The following is a 19,577-nucleotide window of genomic DNA, read 5'->3' on the forward strand; positions in this document are numbered from 1 at the left end:
TTTGTTTCTCTCTGTCTCTCTTTCCCTTTGTGAGAGGTTTTGTTAGACAAAAACTTAAAATTAAAATACCTTAGTCACCCTTTCCTAATAGTCATGATAATTTTGACCCTTAATTATCTTTCACCAAAAATATATTCTCTTAAGTTTTATAAGTTAAGTCTGACCAGTTAGTTTCAACCTCTGATCTTTGTTTTCTCTTTTGAAATACCTTGGATAAAAATATCACCGAGCAAACAAACCTCCAAAGCAACATTGGTAAATTAGTGGAAATGATCCTACAAATGCAGATGAAAGATAACAGGGTAATTTGAAAAGCTTCAGAAGTACAGTGGGACTAGAAACAAGTTTGGAAGAAATAGATGTTGATTGGGAGTTGATACGGCTGCTCACATGTTAGTGATGTAGTGCTGTCATGTAAAAAGATTGCTGCCCGGCAGGAATTACTCTTGATTAGTTTTCTTGATATACTTGGTGCCATTTAGATCCTAAATATTAGTGATATGATTTTTACCTATTGTTTAGTATGTACAAGTTTAATCAAGCTATTATAGAAAAGAGCTACCTTTAGTGGGGCTTGCCATATGTCAGATGCCGTGCTAAGCACTTTATTCTCACCTTATATAATCCCCATCACAACTCTATGTAGTAGGTGGTAGTTCCCAGATGAGAAGCTAAGGCTAAAAGGTTAAAACCACACTGCCTTTCATTCCCCTGTTCATCATAGCCAAAGAAAACTTTAGAGCTTTGAGAATATGATCTAGTCTTAGAGGTTTGTAAAGAAACTTGGCATAGTCAGAAAAACATGAGTTGAACACAAGGAGCTGTATTATGGCGAAGTAACACACGAAAGTGTGTGAACAGTGTTGGTGCCTGGGAAATATAGACTGGTAGCAAGGGAGGAAAACCAGAGGTGTTGACTCAAGTAGTTAAATTGTAAGAAAGACACTCTCCTTAAGCTAGTTTAAAATGGGGACATTGGTGGAAAATACAGGGTTTCTCTTGGGGTCCAGGGAGGGAGCATTCAGTTGGATTTCATGAAGGAGCAAGACCAGGATTTCTTTCCCATCTCTCTGTGGAGGCTTATCTCTGCTTCTCTGGTGCTTCTGTTTCATATTTCTCTTCTTGTTCAGACTGATACTCTTTGCTTCTGTGTCCATGATGGAAGATGGCTGCCCCTGATTTGCCCTGCCTTGTCATGTCTTTCCAGCACCCATGCTCAGCACAGACTAACTGAAGCATTTGTGTTCAAATCTTAAATACTCAGGAAAGAGGATAAACCCAGCTTGGTGTCCAGATATCCATTTACCTGGGGCTGTGGCCACTGACTATTCAGTAGAAGCTGCAGGTGCATTCTAAGGAGAATATTAATAGAGCAGACACATTTTCTGATATGATAGTTTCAGTCAGGAAACAGGTAGCATGGAGATTGTAGAAACTCCCCAGTAAGTCCAGTATTTGAGGGATAGTGCAAAGGTAGGGCAAATTCAGGGGCATGGTTGATTAGGAATTATTTGCTAGCCCTGGGGTGGGAAAGGATGGGGATCTGGCAACTGCAGTGAAAATCCAGACATTAGGTAATGCTTGAAGTTTGGCAAGTAGAAAAGATACTTTCAAACCACTCAGTTATTGGCTGGGAGTTATAAGCATGCTGATGGCTTAATTGCAGTGGCCAGGGCCACTTGTAGCCCTCAGTGTACCTCACTGCATAACCCCTATTTGAGTACCTACCTGGTGACAAGATCTGAGGCTGTCCAGGTACTCTCACCCTAGCCATGATTGGCTCTGGGGCTGGTTCAGATTGTATACACACACAGAAGGTACTAGTGACTCCAACAGTTAGGGCTTTTGGTAGTGGAAACTGAAGATAAGTCTTTGATATTCAAGTTTTTGTATTGTTGCCTTTGGGATTTGAAAATCATTCCAATATTCCAGAGTGACTTTATTCCTCTGCCTTCCTCAGGAAGTTTTTCCTCCTAAGTGTATTTTGGGATTGAGTTGTATTTGAGCAGTTTGTTATGGTACTTGGGTCTAATTTCAGGAAAATAGACTGGAATTCAGACTAGCTGTTTGGTTTCACCAAGATTAGGATTTTATCACTTATGAGATTTGTAAAAACATACCTGAGGAGGAGATTCATTTCTGGCACGAGTGAGTGAGAAGGTCAACACAGCCTGTCCCCAGAAAGCAACTGTAAAGCTGAATAAAACCATCAACAACAAGCATAGGCTTATAACAAATTGAGAAGTAATCAACCAACTTACCATAGCTCATGTTTATTGAATACTCCATGCAGAATATACATTCTTTTCAAGTACACATAGAACAGTCTCTAAGAGTATTCTGGGCCATAAAATAAGTCTAATAAAATAAAGGTTAAAACGCCCCACGTGATCATCTGAATAGACACAGGAAAAACATTTGACAAAATTCAATACCCATTCATGATCAAAATCTCCCAACAAACTAGGAATAGAAGGCAACTTCAGCAATATGACCAAGGACATCTATGAAGAGCCTAAAGCTAACATAGTACTTAATTGGGTAAATATAAGTACCTTTCCCCTAAGATTGGGAATAAGGTAGGTAAGACTGTGCTCTTACTACTTCTTTTCAACATTCACTGGAGGTTCTAGCTAGTACAGTAATGTGAGGGTTAGGGAGGAAGGCATCTAAACTGGATGTCTTAAAACTGTTTTTATTCATAGGCGACATAATCCTATATATAATCCTAAATAATTCACACAAAAAAACACAAAACAAGTAGAACTAATTCAGTTTAGCAAGGTCACAGGATACCAGATCAATATACAAAAATCAGTTGTATTTTTATAGCTAGCAACGGTCCAAAAATGAAAGTGAGAAAACAATTCCATTCACGATTGCATCAAAAGAATAAAAATACTTAGGAATAAATTTAACAAAAGAAGTGTAAGATTTGTACACTAAAAACTAAAATATTTCTGAGAGAAGTTTACAAAGACCTAAATAAATAGATTGTGGCTCTGATGGACTGTCTATGCTGGTGACACATATATACAGAAAAATGCCTGCATTCAGCCCCAGGTTATAGATTAATAACCTCAGCTAGACATCTTGCAAATACGTGCTTCTGGTTGACAAGTAGGTGAGAATTTGGGGAGTGAGGGAATCTTATCTACTAAAAGTGGGGATAAGCCATGGAGTAGTACTGTCAAAGGCCAGGATGCATTGGGCTGTACTGCTGTGTGCTGTTTGCAGCACATTTTTTCACTGTGCTCTCTCTGAGGCCTCACAACAATCCTGTGAAAATAGGACAGGTATACTTAGTCTCTCTTTCACGGAGAATTAAGGCTTAAGAGGTGACTCACTTGTCCAAGAACACATAACCATGGCAGAAATTGGAATTAAATTCAGGTTTTCTAACTCCATACTATCCCAAACCATTTATTTCTTTTTTACTCTACTGTTTTGCCTCAGCTATTTACAGTCGTCCCTCGGTATCCACAGGAATTGATTCCAGGATCCTCCTTGGACACCAGAATCCGAGGATGCTCAAGTCCCTTATATAAAATGGTGCAGTATCTTTGGTCCTCCACATCTTGGATACGGAGGACCCACTGTACTGGGAAGAGAAGAGAAAGGGGCATGTGATTTTGATGGATTGTGCATGTATTTTTCAGTAGATTTAGTTAGTCTGAAGAGTAGGAGGGGAAGTTGGGCTACAGTGTAAATTCAGGGGTTCTATAGCAAGTATAATCAAGATAGCTTTGTCCTGATATCTGGTAGATAATAAAATTATATCTGCGTTGGAACTCTACTTCATGGCACAGATGGTTTGAAGGTATCCTATGCTTACTTCAAGGAGTTTCATAAGTTATAAACATAATTGTGTCATAAAACATAAGAGAATTCATTTGGCAATCATTTATGGAATGTCTATTCCATGGAAGGCCTCTTGCAAGATTTGGGATCACCCAGTTGGATCCTATTGAGATACAGCCTGAGAGGAGAACAGAAGTAGGCTGGAATTTGCTTTGTAATTTTCATTCTCTGAGGCCGATGTGTCTGCCCTCCAAAGTGACCACTTCAACCATGGACCTGGAGCCCTTTACTTTCCACTGTCCCTGCAGCTGTGCTTTCTACAGGTACCCTTTCTTAATAAAAATAGTCCATCTTTTCTTCCTTTCCCTCTGTGGATTCTTCCATATGCTTTTCAGCCAAACGTAGGTAGATGTTGCATCTAAAAGAAATTTTGCTTTTTAAAAAAAGGCATTTAAATAATTTTTCTTAATTGTTGAAATAGTTCATATTTATTGCCAAACGCTTGGAAGACATAGATGAGTTGTAAATGATAAACTTAAAAATCACCTTTAATTCTACAACTTGGAGATTTCAACTGTTAACATTTTTGCTTCCAGTCTGTTTGAACTTCATCACTATCTTTTCTGTTTGAGTCAGTTACACGATGGCTCTAATCCTTTGACCTGGAAAGATGGCCACAATGTTTTAAGTGAAAAAAGGTTACGGAAAATTATGTGTAATTTGTGATATTTTCTCTAAATATAAATACATATATTAATATTTTAAATATCTCTGAAATATCTGGAAGAATAATACACTGAACAGAATGATGCGGGGGGGCAACTGGTGGACTTTAGTTTTCTCTTTTGTATGAATTTTTCAGTAACTACGTAGTAACCGCCCCCCCCCCCCCCCGAAAAAATCTATTTGAAAAACAAAAAGCAACCAAAGCTCAAATGCCTTTTTGAGATTATCCTTTTCATCCTGTCTATTCCTGCTGCCTCCCTCTTAGCTTAGCTCTTTTGTGCAACAGATTTCTATTTCTTTTTGTCTCAGATCTCTCCTCCCTTCCTCCTACTTCATCTGCTTGGTGAATCTTCCCAAAGTCTTGCTTTTGTTATCTCCTTGCAGAGCTAACCACTTAAAGTGGCTTCCTGTTGCACTAATTCTAAACTTTTCTGCCTGGCTCACAAGACTGTCTGTAATTTGTCCTTTTACTTTTTCAGTGCGCCCAAACATAATCTCTGAACTGTTCTGCTCTTGTCCACTATACATGCCACATATTTTCTCTGTTGCAGGTATTTATTTACAAGTCCCATATGCAGGAAACACCCTCAAACTCACATAAGTTCTCCCTTCCTGTAGCACTTAGTTTTATCCAATAGAAACTGTAGAGGATTTTGGTGGCTAAAATATGTAATTTTTTCATTGGCATATATAGAGACTACTGATTGTCTGGGTAAATAAATGGCATGCTTGTTTAGTTGTACATTTTTCAAAGAACATGTCAGACATTCTTTTTATTTATTTTTTTGGCTGCGCTGGGTCTCTGTTGCTACGCGCAGGCTTTCTCCAGTTGTGGTGAGTGGGGGACACTCCTCGTTGCGGTGCGCGGGCTTCTCACTGCGGTGTCCTCTCTTGTTGCGGAGCATGGGCTCTACGTGCACGGGCTTCAGCAGTTGTGGCTCACGGGCTCCAGAGCGCAGGCTCAGTAGTTGTGGTGCACGGGCTTAGTTGCTCCGCAGCATGTGGGATCTTCCCGGACCAGGGCTCGAACCCATGTCCCCTGCATCGACAGGCGGATTCTTAACCACTGAGCCACCAGGGAAGCCCTGTCAGACATTCTTTTCTAATGTTTTCAGAAATTTGGAAATAATTGGTGGTTGAAAATAAATACCTATAGGATGCATGGCATCTTGACAAACAGCAATATGTGAATTACCTCCTATGTGTCCACCAGTATGAAAGAAAGAAAAGTTTTTGATTTCTATAAAGACTTCTTGGGTGGGACAGTCATCTGAATTTAACCTTGTTCATTCATTAGGTTCTTTATTTTTAAAGAAACTCTAATGGCTGCTTTCTTTTTTTTTTAAATTTATTTTATTTACTTTGGCTGCGTCGCGTCTTAGTTGCAGCATGTGGGATCCTCGTTGCGGCATGCAGGATCTTTTGTTGTGGCGCACGGGCTCCAGAGCATGGGCTCAGTAGTTGCGGCACATGGGCTGTCTAGTTGTGGCATGCGGGCTCAGTAGTTGCACCATACAGGCTCTCTAGTCGTGGCATGCAGGCTCAGTAGTTGTGGTGCGTGGGATTAGTTGCCCTGCGGCATGTGGGATCTTAGTTCCCTGACCAGCGATCAAAGCTGTGTCCCCTGTGTTGGAAGTCGGGTTCTTAACCACTGGACCACCAGGGAAGGTCCCATTCATTAGGTTCTTTAGGTAGGTTTTAGTTTTTGAGAGAACATAAACTCAAGTGCATCTGTTTCTATAAAACATCAGACACAGTTTGATTTGTTTGGCTGCCACAGCATGGTGCAAAGTTTTATTCACTCTGAAGAGAGTTACTCAATAGCAACGTAAGTATGGCTATATTTTTCTGTACTCAGAAGACTAGTGGTAGTATCAGATGGTGGCACAGAAGTTTGGGCAATAGTTGAGGAGTGGATGACATGAAGTGTGGTGGTCAGAATCCAGTGTTAAGTTGGTGGGCTTGGCTTTGCTTCAAACCAGCCTTCAGTGGCTCTAAATACCTGGTGAACTTATTATAATAAAATACAGATTGTAGGGCCCTACTTGTGATCTGGGGTAGAACTCAGGAACCTGCATTTTTAAAAGCACCTCTAGATGATTCTGATGTTCAACCAGGTTTGGGAAACACTGGCCTGAACCCCATATTTTTCCTGAATTCTCATCATTATCAATCAATCAATCAATCAATCAATCAATCAATAAATGCATGCCTGCGTTGGGTCTTTGTTGCTGTGCACGGGCTTTCTCTAGTTGCAGAGAGTGGGGGCTACTCTTCGTTGTGGTGTGCAGGCTTCTCATTGCAGTGGCTTCTCTTGTTGCGGAGCAAGGGCTCTAGGCATGTGGGATTCAGTAGCTCTGGCACGCGGGCTTAGTAGTTGTGGCGCATGGGCTTAGTTGCTCTGTGGCATGTGGGATCTTCCTGGACCAGGGCTTGAACCCGTGTCACCTGCATTGGCAGATGGATTCTTAACCACTGCGCCACCAGGGAAGTCCCAATTGTCATCATTTTTTGCATTTTTCTTTGGGCTTTGATTTGTCTTTTTAGTTCTTGTCTCACTTCACCTGCACTTCACCTTCCTTCCTACCTCTGAGATAAAAAATTTCAGAAGGCTAAGTTGACAAGCCTCTTCTCCTGCTGCCTTATTTAATTTGACTTTTGCTATGAGAATCTGTTTCTATCTCAGACTTATGTGTATGATAAATTATTCATGACCAAGGCATTTGTTTTCCTGTCATTATCATGAAAGATTTAGTGGCTTATCTTATTTTAAAGGATTCAGAGAGTTGATACTACATTTTAATTTTTGCTAAGAGAAATGAAGTGAATCTCCAATCTCACTTGTTTTTTCTCTTAATTGAGGGATGTGGGTTGCAAAGGTCAGAATGAATGGACCTTATAGTTTTGGTCAAAAGAGAATATTTAAATATATTTGAACAATAATAACCAAGGTGTTCATACTAAGGCATATAACTGTATAGTTAATATAACTATAACACGATTGTTGTCGAAGGCTATCTGTAATGTATATCTGAGTGAAAAAGCAGATTGTGTGGGAGTAAGTATAAAATGAGGTCGTTTTGGGGAGTTCCCTGCTGGCCTAGTGGTTAGGATTCTGGGCTTTCACTGCCGTGGCCTGGGTTCAATCCCTGGTCAGGAAACTGAGAATCCTGCAAGGCATGTGGTGCAGCCAAAAATAAAATAAAATAAAATAAAATAAAATAAAATGAGGTAGTTTTTGTTTTAAGCCACCCTCCAAAAAACCACAGAGTTGTGGTATGTATCTATTTATATGTTCATGGATAAAGGTCTTCAAGGAAATAAAATAAATATTTAGTTTACTTATGATATTTATCCTTTTAATGATAGATAATACAATAAATAGTTTGTTATAATTATATTTATTATTTTAAACAAGTTATTAAACTGATTTATTATAGTTATAGGTGATTTCCATTGAGGAAATGATTGCAGGTGATGAGGAAAGAGATTTTCAGTTTTTATTTATTTCTTATTTGAATTTTAAATAATGAGCATGTGATTCTTTTACATTTAAAAATTATGAAAACATTGTTTTTAAAAATATGGTATGATGTTTATTCTTTCTATAAAATATTTCCTTAATTCTAAAACATTGTTTTTTTAAAAAAATAAAGGGGGGGCGAAGAAAAGTATTAGGAATTTAGAGGGCTTACTCTGTATTAGAACCAAAGCCTTTAGCCAGTACATTGGAGACAACAGCAGCTCCTACCCAGCACAGTAGCTGATACACTTGGGTGATTCTCTACACAGGATTTTGCTTCCCTTGGGTTGTTCGGTCCGCAGTTTGCATTCATTGATCAGTGAGTTGACTCAGACTCAAACCCACCGACAGCAATGAATGTTGAGTGCAGCCATCAGTGTTTCAAGTTGGTGGCGTTGCCCTGGCCTGTCCCAACTCCTGGCTCTTCTTTTCCACGCTGGATTTTTGAGGTCTGGTTCTGGCATCTCTCTTAGTAACCAGCCATTGAGGATCCACATAACTATAGATAACATTGACAGTAGAGCTGGGAGATTCTTAAAGATGGAGAAACTGTGGTTCAGGGAAGGGAAGGAGCTCTTGGAAAAGCTAACGAGTAGCTCTGTGACTACACAGGCAGTGCTTTCATACTGGTAGGTATAAACAAGAGCTGAGGACCCTATTTCTTTCTCTCTGTTTTGAACTGAGAATTACGAGTGCCTTTCAAAGTAAATTAGCACAGATTATGCTTTGGGTTAATAATAATAATAGCTTACATTTATTGAGCATTTTTTGTGTGCTAGGAATGGTACAAAGCACTTTATATATTATCTTATTGAATCTCAAAACTCTATGAGGTAAGGATACTTATTATCCCCCATTTTATATATGAGAAAACTGAGACTCGGACACTTGCCCAGGGTCACACAGCTAGTTAGGGAGTTCTGAGCCAAGATTCATCCCAGATCCTTCTGACTCCAGACATGACTTTTTACTTGAATTTAACGAACATTGAAATCAGCTTACGTGTGGATGGAAATGGTGAGGCAGTTGCTGCTTTCAAACAGCTCATATTCTAATGGGGCTGTCAGAACTTAACCACATTAACCGTAATTGGAGGTAGAATGTGTTAAGAACTGTGCAGACATTGGACAGTTCTGTGCTATTTTTGCTTATTAAATCCTCCCCTTGTCCTAATTAAAGGTTTTGAGGGGACATGGGAGAAGTGGCAGTAAAATACTTAATTGGATTTTACTCCAAAATGAAATACATGTTTTTAATAAATCTATTCTTGCTACGTCCAATTTCTCACCAGAATGGCCTATTTCTAGGAGACATTTAAAAACATTAGGTAGTATCATGGAGCTTTCCTTATCTTGTTGAAATGAAACACTTGTTTGTCGAAAACACAACAAAAATCAAGGAACAATGGGCAAGAGAAATAGAGGGGAGCTTTTAAAAAATTAACTGGACCACCTTTGGGGGATGGGGAGCGGGACTGGTTTTGGTGATCTAATGTGATATGTGAAGGCACAGCATGCTCCTTTGCTTCAGGAAATATAGTGTTGTCTATAAGGACCCCAAGGTACAGTCAACGGTCGGTGGTTTTTTCAAATCCCAAACTCACCGACAGCGTTGAATGTTCCTTGGAGTCCTCTGAAGACTGGGTCCTGGCCCTGGCAGCCCTTCTTCAGCCTGCACCCATGTTTCAGGAGCCAGTGAGCCTGAGAGACCACTGCTGTTGGAGCCTCTCACATTCTTTTCCAGGTTTGAAGTTGCGAGTGTTTAAGAAATCGCTTTGTGTACAGCGCAGAGCTAACAAACTTCAGGATTGTGAGGCTGCAGTTATTTATATATAAGCGGACTCAAATGGATATCTGAGAAAAGAGCTTTGAATAGTATTATTTTGTAATTCTGAAAATATCAGATATCCCATTTTATAGTAGTACTTTAATTACTAAAGGGCAAGGATAAGAAAGAAATTAACATATATTGAGGACTTACTGTATACTGGGATTTATATATTTTTATCTCCTTAAATTCTCAACATACTTTGACCTCATGAGAAAGCTGAGCCTTAAGTGATTTGCCCAAAGTTACATAGCCAGGAGCCAAGGTTGCAAGCTAGACCTTGAATACTGGACTTTATGATAGCAAAAACTCACTGATCGTACTGCCTCCTCCGTTGACCACCACAAAACTTACTGTTGTATATCTGGGGGCAGGACCTTCAGTGAGATCTAAGTCAAACAAGTAAACATCCTCTTCTTGTTTGCCTGTAATAATAGTAGGTGAAATGTTTCATAGAAGAAGATTAAAAAAATTGACCTTTATAATTGGTGATCTCTCTAGCTGAGATCCTGGGTCACCAAGTTACCACAGAGGTTCAGGGGTAGTCTATTTTCCATATTGAAAAAGCAAAAATAAGAACTCTACCACCTAATAGAAAGCCTGCATTTCCCCTTAGTAAGGTTCACAGAGAGTAACTAAAATGTCAGGTGCCTTAGCTTTTGGCAGAAATGGTACCAGTGCATTGTAGACATACTGGTTATTTTTTATTGCCTGTTGAGTGTCCTTGCTGAAAAATTTGGAAAATGAATTAATTACATGGAATTTTTCAGAATATAGGGTTTATAATGGGAGGGATCCAGGCATGCTCCGTAGAAAAAGTGCTTATAGAACTGCTGGCTGAATTGAGGTTAATCTTTAATCCAGGATAGTTATTACCATTTGCTTTAAGTTTAAATATTAAAAGTTGACTGTTCTCAAATTCATTTTTAAACAGCCAAATGGTACACATTAAAAAAAAATCAGCCACTGAGAATTTGGTTTGGATATAAACTGTTTACGTTCTACATCAGTTTAATTATCTCACCCTCTGTCAAAACACTTCAGTTAGCCAGCTTTGTTGAGTCCTCAGTATTATGACAGTAAATCGTATACAATCAACAACAAAAAATCAAGCAACTGTTACTGTGTGGTATTTTAAAAACTCTTTAATGGGTTTATTTTAAATGGTCTTCTCCTTGGCCTGATAATATGAAGAGAAGTCAATGTCTTATTCCGTTTTGATAAATAGTCAGGCTTTAAAAAAATACTGACCTCTGCTCCCCCAAACCATTAGATGTTTACAAAATACAATTTCTTAAATTCATGGCATTCTAAACAGAGTGCTTTTCGTAGTCTTGAAAAACTAGAGAAGAGTGAAAGGTTTCTAAAGTGACATTGGGGTGTTTCCCATTGTGTTTGAGACAATTAATTTTCAGGGCAATAAAGGCCTTCATTATCTTCATTCCTTCAATTTGCTTTAAATCCTTAAGTTTAGTTTTTATCATCAAGCAAGTTTAAGGCACGCATTGGATCTTTTCAGTGAGTTTGGCCAAGAGATGTATGTACTCAGTGCAGAAGTCTAGGGGTTAGAAAAGTTGAGGGTTAAATTAGCTAGATTATAGAAGCTACTACACATTTAATAAATTGGTCCAAATTAATAAATTGATTTAGACTAGTTTTGAGTTTGTCAAAACTCACCATGCCATCCTTTATTGTTTCACTTACCTCCTTTCTTTCCTTTTCCAGAGGTACTACGAAATATTGTGAAACCCACATTGCTCTGAGTTGGAGATGTAAGTGTTTTCATAGTCCTCTTGAGGCCTCTTGATATACTTGAAAGAAACAAGAAGCATAAATTTATTAAAACAATAGGTATTTGAGAGATTAGTAGCATAGAAGGGGAGTCACTGTCTCAGGTGGCTGTCTGCCCATAACTTCCCAAACACTATACAGGGAACATCTCTAGAAGTGTTTGAGGTAATGTTTCTATTCTTGAGGACAAAGTCTTAAGTTATAAAGATGACAACAAAATGTCCGCATGAATCCATGTTTCTCTTAGCCAGACTGCCAGCGTTCTGCTTCATCCTTCTACTAACTCAACAGCAGAATCTTTTCTAGGAACGCTTTCTCCTACATACAGCCCTTGCCATCACCGAGCGCAGTGTCTACGCAGAGAACTAGACATAGACACAGCTGATGACAAAGAGGATGATTGCTGTGTTGACGAAATGGTATGAACTATGTTAAGGGAGAATAGAGAAAAGAAGGGTTAATTCTGCCTAGGAGTGAGTGCCAGGAAAGGCATATCTAAATGGTCACATCTGATCTGGGCCTTGAAGGTTTAGTTGAATTTTTACTAGACAAAGAAGGAAAGATATTCCAAAACTCTGTACAGGAAATCCTAGAGGCAGGGAAGTTCAGATAATGGTGAATAGTATTGAGAGTAACCCCTCAGAGCCTCAGTTAGCTCATCTTTAAGATGCTGGACAAATAGCACTCACTCTTCCTGTGCACACAGCTGTGAAAATCACAGGAGGTTATGTATGTGAAAGTAGCATGCAAATATAATTAGTAGGTCTCTCTTCTCATTGCTTTTGGTTCATATGTGCTAAATAGAATAAATGAAGTACCTTATCATGATAGACTTCTCCAATTTGATTTTTATTTGGCTTTATTTTTTTTCCCTTTGAAGTGACCATAGTTTACATTTTTCATATATTAATTGTTTGGGGAAGCAATATTAAAAGAGCACAGACTTCAGAGCCAGAATCTTGACTTTGCAACTTAATAGCTATGTGACCTTATTTGACCTCTTTGTTTCTCTGTTTCCTTATCTATAAAATGGAGATAATGGTAGTATCTACCTCATAGGACTGTTCTGAGGACTAAATGAGGTAATACATGTCAGGTTTGCGTTTTTATATAAGTTATTTCAAAATGATTTAAATTGTTAAAATCATTTACAACTATTATTTACGTTACTAAATAAAATTGCATGTTTTGCCCAGAATTTGGTTTCCAGTGCATATACACTAATGTAAAAACCTTCTTTTATAATTAAAACAATGTCTGACTAGCTAATACATAATATACATATGTATATGTGTGTTTTAAAGACATTTTTGAAATTAATGCTCTACCACTTTCTTTGTGACCTTATGTAAAGTTTTTTTCTCCTATAAGCTTCAATTTCTTCAATCTGTAAAAATGAGAATAATGTTAGTACCTATCTCATATTGATTGTGAGGATTAAGTTATGTATATAATTTAAAACTCTGTGGAAAGCTATGGATTCTCTCCCTAAATACATGCACGTAAACACAAACATTTGAAAGGAGTTTCATTTATGGAATCTAAGAACCCATCCATAGCCTCCCTACGAACTTCAGGATGAGAAATTCTGACCAGAGCTTTAGACCAAGATTTTGCAATCTATTGTCACTGGTGTAATATTGCTACTTTTGGAAATCTCAATCTCCATCTTATTAGGAGTGGCTACTTGCCAGCAGTAGTGCAGACTCACCATCATCTAGTCACACCTTTCCCTATAGCATAACCTGTGCAGTATAACCTAGGACAATGATAACTATAAAGATATCATATAATGATGGTCTCTGGAAGAGTGGATATTTAGACTTCATCAAGTTTTGTACGAATTGCAGGTACCAATCATTAATTAGTAACTCTGTGCTTGTACAGTTAGCAGCTTTCTAAAATAAGTTGCAGGAAGAGAAGTTAACACAAATATTTGAATGAATTTATCTTATTTTGCAGCAGTTCCCTATCTCCCGCCTCCCCACAACTTCCCCAGCTACCACTTTGGTTTGGATCTGATTCCAGCACTTTGACTACTAATTCTGGCTTTACGTTAGGCTGAAAACTTGTGTTGTTTCAAGGCAAAGCTTACAAAGGAGGCTGCTAAATTCAGAGTATTTACTTGAATATTAGGAAGCGGGGAAAAAAGAGTGTGCCAAAGATTGTAGTTGTATATGGAATTATTGGTCTTTATTATATTTAGCCTGCTTGAGGTTTTTACCAAGGAGTTGAGAGGTAGGAATAGAAGCTTAAACTTAATAGCTTGGAACATTTTACTATTTGACATGGCAACTTTATATCAGGTTTCTTCAGCTATTTCAGTTGAGTCTAGAAGACAGGAAGTGGGAGGCCAACTCAGTGAGATAGCAAATTGGTCAAGTGCCAAAGGCATTATGGGATGCACACTTCAAAGCCTATCAAAATATTCTAGAGGCCACCTGAATTCTCCATCCCTTAATTACAGTGACTTCATGTGTTTTGAGGTATTACTATTTTAGATTATTTTGCAAACCCACTGGAAGCAGGACTCCATTTTTCCATGGTAAATTAATTCACAGGATATCTGTAATCAGTGAACTCTTCTAAGTAACTCTGTACCAAGGATTGTTGTCTGGCTGAGATAAATGAGTACATAAATGAGTTAGGCATTGAAAGTTGTAAAAGAAATAGGAACCCAAATCATGCAGTAGTTAATATTCATGGGAATTAAGGAATGAGCTGGAAAGAATATTGGGTTTTATTACAGTGTGTGAAAAGTGTTGGAGGAGATTTTTGAGAGTCCTTTAGAGCAACAGGCATGTGTTTGCAACAACCAGTTAATGAAATAAACAAGAACAGTGATCAGAGGACTCAATCTTTCCTTTTTTATAATGAAACCCTGTTGATATATCAATAATGTAGGACTTTGATTTCTCCTCTGGCCTATTTTAGTTCATTGGGTTAAAAATTTAATCATATGGTACTTTATTTATGCTTTAAAAACTTGACCTCTATTGTTATAAAGTTTTTTATTGCCTCAGGTAGGTTATAGCTTTGTGTTAAGGCATCATGAGTCATAAGTACTAATTAAGTATATTCATTCCATAACTTTTTAGTTATTCATAACATTTAGGGAAAATGCTTTTTAAATGTTGTTTTTCTTGACTGTTTCCAGCAAATAGTTGAATCTTTGCAAAATATGATGTCTTAAAAGTTTTATTTTTCTATGTATATTGTGTAGAAAAGCTATGCTTAGATCTACTTTCATAAATGAAATAGCAGTGTACTCGGTTGGGTAAGCTATTAATACTTGACATACTGCTCTTAGACTTATGTCTCCATTGCTAACCTGAAATTAGACAATCCTGATGTTTGAGTGGGAATGCTAATAGTGGATAGGGGAAAACATTCTGGGATGAAAGAATAGAAAATAAGTTCCAGTCTATAGTTTTATAACTTTCAAAGCTATCAGGAGTCTTAGAGGTCATTTAGTCTAATGATTTCCAAACGTGACTTTGCATCAGAATTAAAAGTGGTGGTGGTGGTGGTGGTGGGGAATATAGATTGCTAAAAATGCAGATTCCTAGGTATCACCCTAGACTCAGTAAATCATATCCTTTAGGAATAGGTTCTGTAGTTTTCACAAGCCGTCGGAGGGTTCTGATGTAGCCATTCCACAGACATTTGGGAATCTCTGATTTAGGCTAAGATCTTTCTTTAATAGATAAGGAAACAGATGTTGAAGGGAAATGAAGACCCCAAGTCACACAGTGAATTAAAATTGAAATCCTTGACTCTGTGTGTGTGCTTGAATTTTTTGTGTGTTCACTTATACCACACTACCTCTCCACCATGAAAAAGCCAGTTTTTTGTGGACGTTTCCTAATGTCCTCTTGGGCATCTGCAGAGCACATCAGGTCATCTGCCTGGCAAATCAAACATCTTAGCCTTAGGGAGGCACTCAGAACTAGTGCAAACGGACCATTGACTTGAGTTTGGTACGCTGACCTGAAGCATTTGACTAAGTAAGCAATGCTGAGTGGTGCTGGCTTAGAAACTGTTCATGGTATGAAATGAGAAATAGCCATAAGTGATCAAAACTCTGAAGGCCCTCCAGGCTCTGACATTTATCAGTTGCTGCTACACTTTAACACTTTTCTCTAATCAAAGGTGACTACCACTGGATGGAAGAGGCTTGCCCAACCTCTGGCTGTTCTCTGGGGAGGATTTTATTTTAATTGCCAGTGAGAAGTTAGGAATGATTTCAAAAAAGATCAAGAATCTCCAAATCCACCTCAGCTTGGGCTCCTGGCCAAGTGTCCATCCTCAGGAGGGAGTTGGTGTCAGCTGCTGCCTTGTGACTTGAAGTATTTTTTAAAAACCCAAAGCCATTACAGAAGTCTTTCTGGAGTTGGCAGGCAGGAGTAGCACCAGGAATCAAGGTCTGACACATGTCATCAGCCTGGAAAAAGTGGAGTTTGGACACTAATGATGGCTCTTGTCGAGCTTCAGTGTGATAAAGCCAGGAGGACTCAGCTTGGGGGTTAGTTTGCATAGGAGAGGAGTTATAGCTTAGAGAACACCTGCCAGGAGTTTTCACTGCCCCAGCTGTGTGTCAGTAACAAATCCTTCACCCTTGACTCCTGTCACTTCTTTTTAATGGGTGATGGTAGAGTTGCTGGATGGGTGAGGAAGAGAGGCACTCTAGCACATCTCCCTATTTGCTTGTTTTCTTGCCATTTAGTGTAGAGCTAAATTTGTGTGGCCATACTCCAGGCTAGTGTTTTGTTCTGTCTACATCTGAAGGTGTACTGGGCCAGAGTCACAGGTCCTGTATTTCCCTAAATGCCCCTGCTGGTGACCACACAAATGTTTTGATTGAGAGTTACGAGAAAGCTTTTTTGCTGATATATCTCTCTGTTAGAAGTGTTATTTTCACATCCCATCTCTGCCATTAAGTAGCTTTCTGACTTCTGGTTTAACTTGTGCTTCTCATCTAGAGGTTAGTAATTATTTGTACTTATATCACAGGGTTGTGAGAATTAAGTGAAAGCAGCAGTATAAAAATACCTAGGACATAACATTCAAATTTCAGTTACTGTTACTATTGTAATTATTTGGTCAAACTTCCTGCTTACTGGGAAGAATGGAATGAGGGGCTTCAAAATTATTGTCTTTAGTGAATTCAGGAATCGTGGTCCAGAATGAATGTAAAATTGAAGTCAGGAGACCCAGTCTTGACTGTGCTGTATGTTACTTCAGTTTTCATAGTTTTCCATTAAGAAAAATTATATCAACCAAACCGAAGGTCAGATCTCTAAGATCTCTTGCCATACAAAAACTCTTTACATTTGTAAAAATTACTGAGGTTTCCAGGAGCTTTTGTTTATTTGGATTATAGCTATCACTTTACTGTATTAGAAATTAAAACTGAGAAATTAAAATATTTATTAATTCATTTGAAATAAAAACAAACCCATTACATACCAGCATAAATAACATTTTAAAATAAAAATAAGTATAGGGCTTCCCTGGTGGCGCAGTGTTTGGGGGTCCGCCTGCCGATGCAGGGGACATGGGTTTGTGCCCCGGTCCGGGAAGATCCCGCATGCCGCGGAGCAGCTGGGCCCGTGAGCCATGGCCGCTGAGCCTGCACGTCCGGAGCCTGTGCTCCACAACGGGAGAGGCCACAACGGTAAGAGGCCCGCGTACTGCAAAAAAAAAAAAAAAAGTATAAAAGTAGTTATTTTTTTCTCCAAAAAGCTTACTGAGAACTGTGGGATTATTTTATATTTTTGCAGCTCTCTTTAATGTCTGGCTTTGTAAAAGTCAACTGAATTCTCATATTTGCATGTATCTGCATCTGCTTTCTATCTGTTTCAATATGTTATTTTGACTGAGGTATACAAAGAAAATCTGGCCTCTATCCATACATATATATGGAAAAGGGAGGAGAATTTTAATAGTTTCTTCAGATAATTGTATATATTATTCTTTTTATTTTTTTAAAGGATTTATTTTTTTTTGATGTGGACCATTTTTAAAATCTATATTGAATTTGTTACACTATTGCTTCTGTTTTATGTTTTGGTGTTTTGGCCGTGAGGCATGTGGAATCTTAGCTCCCTGACCAGGGATCGAACCCACACCCCCTGAATTGGAAGGCGAAGTCTTAACCACTGGATAGCCAGGGAAGTCCCTGGAAACACTTTTAAATGTTGGGAAGCTGTGTGAAGCACACAGTGGCAGATATAAATTTTCCAAAATTCTAATTTTTGTCTAAAGGCTTGAATTTTATCAATGGCAACAAAGACTGTCAGTTATTCTCCTTGAAATGACATGCTCACTTTGTTCATTTTCAAGAAAATCTGTCAAACATCCAAGTCTGAATTACCATAATTTTCTCTTAGTTGTTCTTTCAGGTAGATTGGTGATCCATGAAAAAATTGGCTAGTTGAGTATACAACTCAAACAGTAGCTCAAAGTGCATTTCCTTGGGGACAGCCAGTGTACAGTAGAATTGCTTTATGTGTACTTTCCATTTTGTTCACAAAATATTAAAAAATTATGTACTCAAGCATCAAGATTTAATAAAACCGATAAATCTTATTGCTTCATCAAAGACATTCTTCAGTTAAAATGGCTGGGTTCCCCCCTCCCCTGCCGCACCTGTACCCCCCAGTGTGTGGCAGTGATGAGTACAATGACTATCAGTGCATATTTTGGTGCCACTGCTTTAATTAGGGCTAAGGCCAGCGATTTAACTTAACATTGGCTTTGCCCCATCAGTGCAAATGTCAAGTGAAAAAGGCAAATAATGTCTTATAATTAGTACAGAAATAGCTTTGATCTTGCAGACTCTGTGAAAAGGGTCTTGGGGACATCTATGAACCACACTTTGAGAACCACTACTGTGGAGTTCCAAATGTTAGGAAACTCTAGGCAAGTGGTGGAAACTTCCTTAATCCCATCAGACTCAGAGGGCTGCTGTAGGCTGCTGGAGAGAAGACAACCTGTTCTGGGATCCCCAAAGGGCTTTTAGTTTGCACGTGGTGGAGCTCAGTATAGGTTGATCAATCAATATAAATTGCCTAAATAATATATCTAACAATTTCTTTTTTCCGCTATACTGAAAAAGTCAGTTTTTTTATGTTCTCATGGTAAACACCGTGTATTTTCTGAGTCTTGCTGATCCTTCTGTCTGTTCAGTTACCTTTTTATAACGAAGTTAGTTCAATTTACTTAACAGATAGCAGTTGGACATGTGTTACTATGTGTGTTTTATTCTCTTTGTGGGTAGATAAGAAGTAAATCACATGGGATTTGCTCTTTTATGATCTTGGGGAAAATAAGCAGTTAAACAACATATCAAGCACGGTCTAGATGCAGAGGTGAATAGTACCTGGCATAGGGTTCAGTGTTTAGTAGGTATTTGTAATAAATACTTCCTTTTCTTGAGCATCCTTTCAGTGTCAGACATTGTGATTTTTTTTCCAGCTTTACTGAGAAATAATTGACATATATCACTGTGTAAGTTTAAGGTGTACAGCATGATGGTTTGATTTACATATATTGTGAAATGATTACCACATTAGGCTTAGTTAACATTCACCATCCATTGTGATTTTATGTACATATACATATATGCACACACACACATAAATATACTGTATTCAACATGTCACATATATGTAAGTGTATATTTACAATAAAGTTTGTATAAATAGATAAAGTATATAGATATGTATTATATATGTATATGTAGTATATAAAAATCTATATAAATATGTAAATCATTCACATTTAATCTTCACGACAGTTCTGCCAGGTATTTGGTATTACACTTACTTTATACATGAGACTCTAATAGGGGGTGTGATTTGCTCAAAGTCACAGAACCTTGGTCTGTCTGCTGCCAAACTTTCCA

The 19,577-nt window shown here is 38.2% G+C and overlaps 1 protein-coding gene and 1 long non-coding RNA gene across 5 annotated transcripts in view; one reads left to right on the top strand and one right to left on the bottom strand.

Moving 5' to 3' along the window:
• Positions 1–19,577, top strand: part of NR6A1 (nuclear receptor subfamily 6 group A member 1) — a 210,273-nt gene that overhangs the window by 53,643 nt on the left and 137,053 nt on the right. The window lies entirely within an intron of this gene.
• Positions 2,301–19,577, bottom strand: part of LOC132491788 (uncharacterized) — a 37,900-nt gene continuing 20,623 nt past the window's right edge. Inside the window, exons 2-5 of one of the 3 annotated variants that reach the window (XR_009532754.1) lie at positions 11,582–11,688; positions 10,232–10,302; positions 4,348–4,463; positions 2,301–4,219 (exon numbers count right to left, since the gene is read on the bottom strand). This is a non-coding gene — a long non-coding RNA (uncharacterized LOC132491788). Of the gene's footprint in view, positions 4,220–4,347; positions 4,464–10,231; positions 10,303–10,907; positions 11,436–11,581; positions 11,689–19,577 lie in introns of those variants that run through there. The other 2 variants (XR_009532756.1, XR_009532755.1) reach the window with 2 other exon arrangements.

Source organism: Mesoplodon densirostris, chromosome 6, assembly GCF_025265405.1.
Source record: "Mesoplodon densirostris isolate mMesDen1 chromosome 6, mMesDen1 primary haplotype, whole genome shotgun sequence".
In the NCBI taxonomy this organism is placed as follows: Eukaryota; Metazoa; Chordata; class Mammalia; order Artiodactyla; family Ziphiidae; genus Mesoplodon; species Mesoplodon densirostris.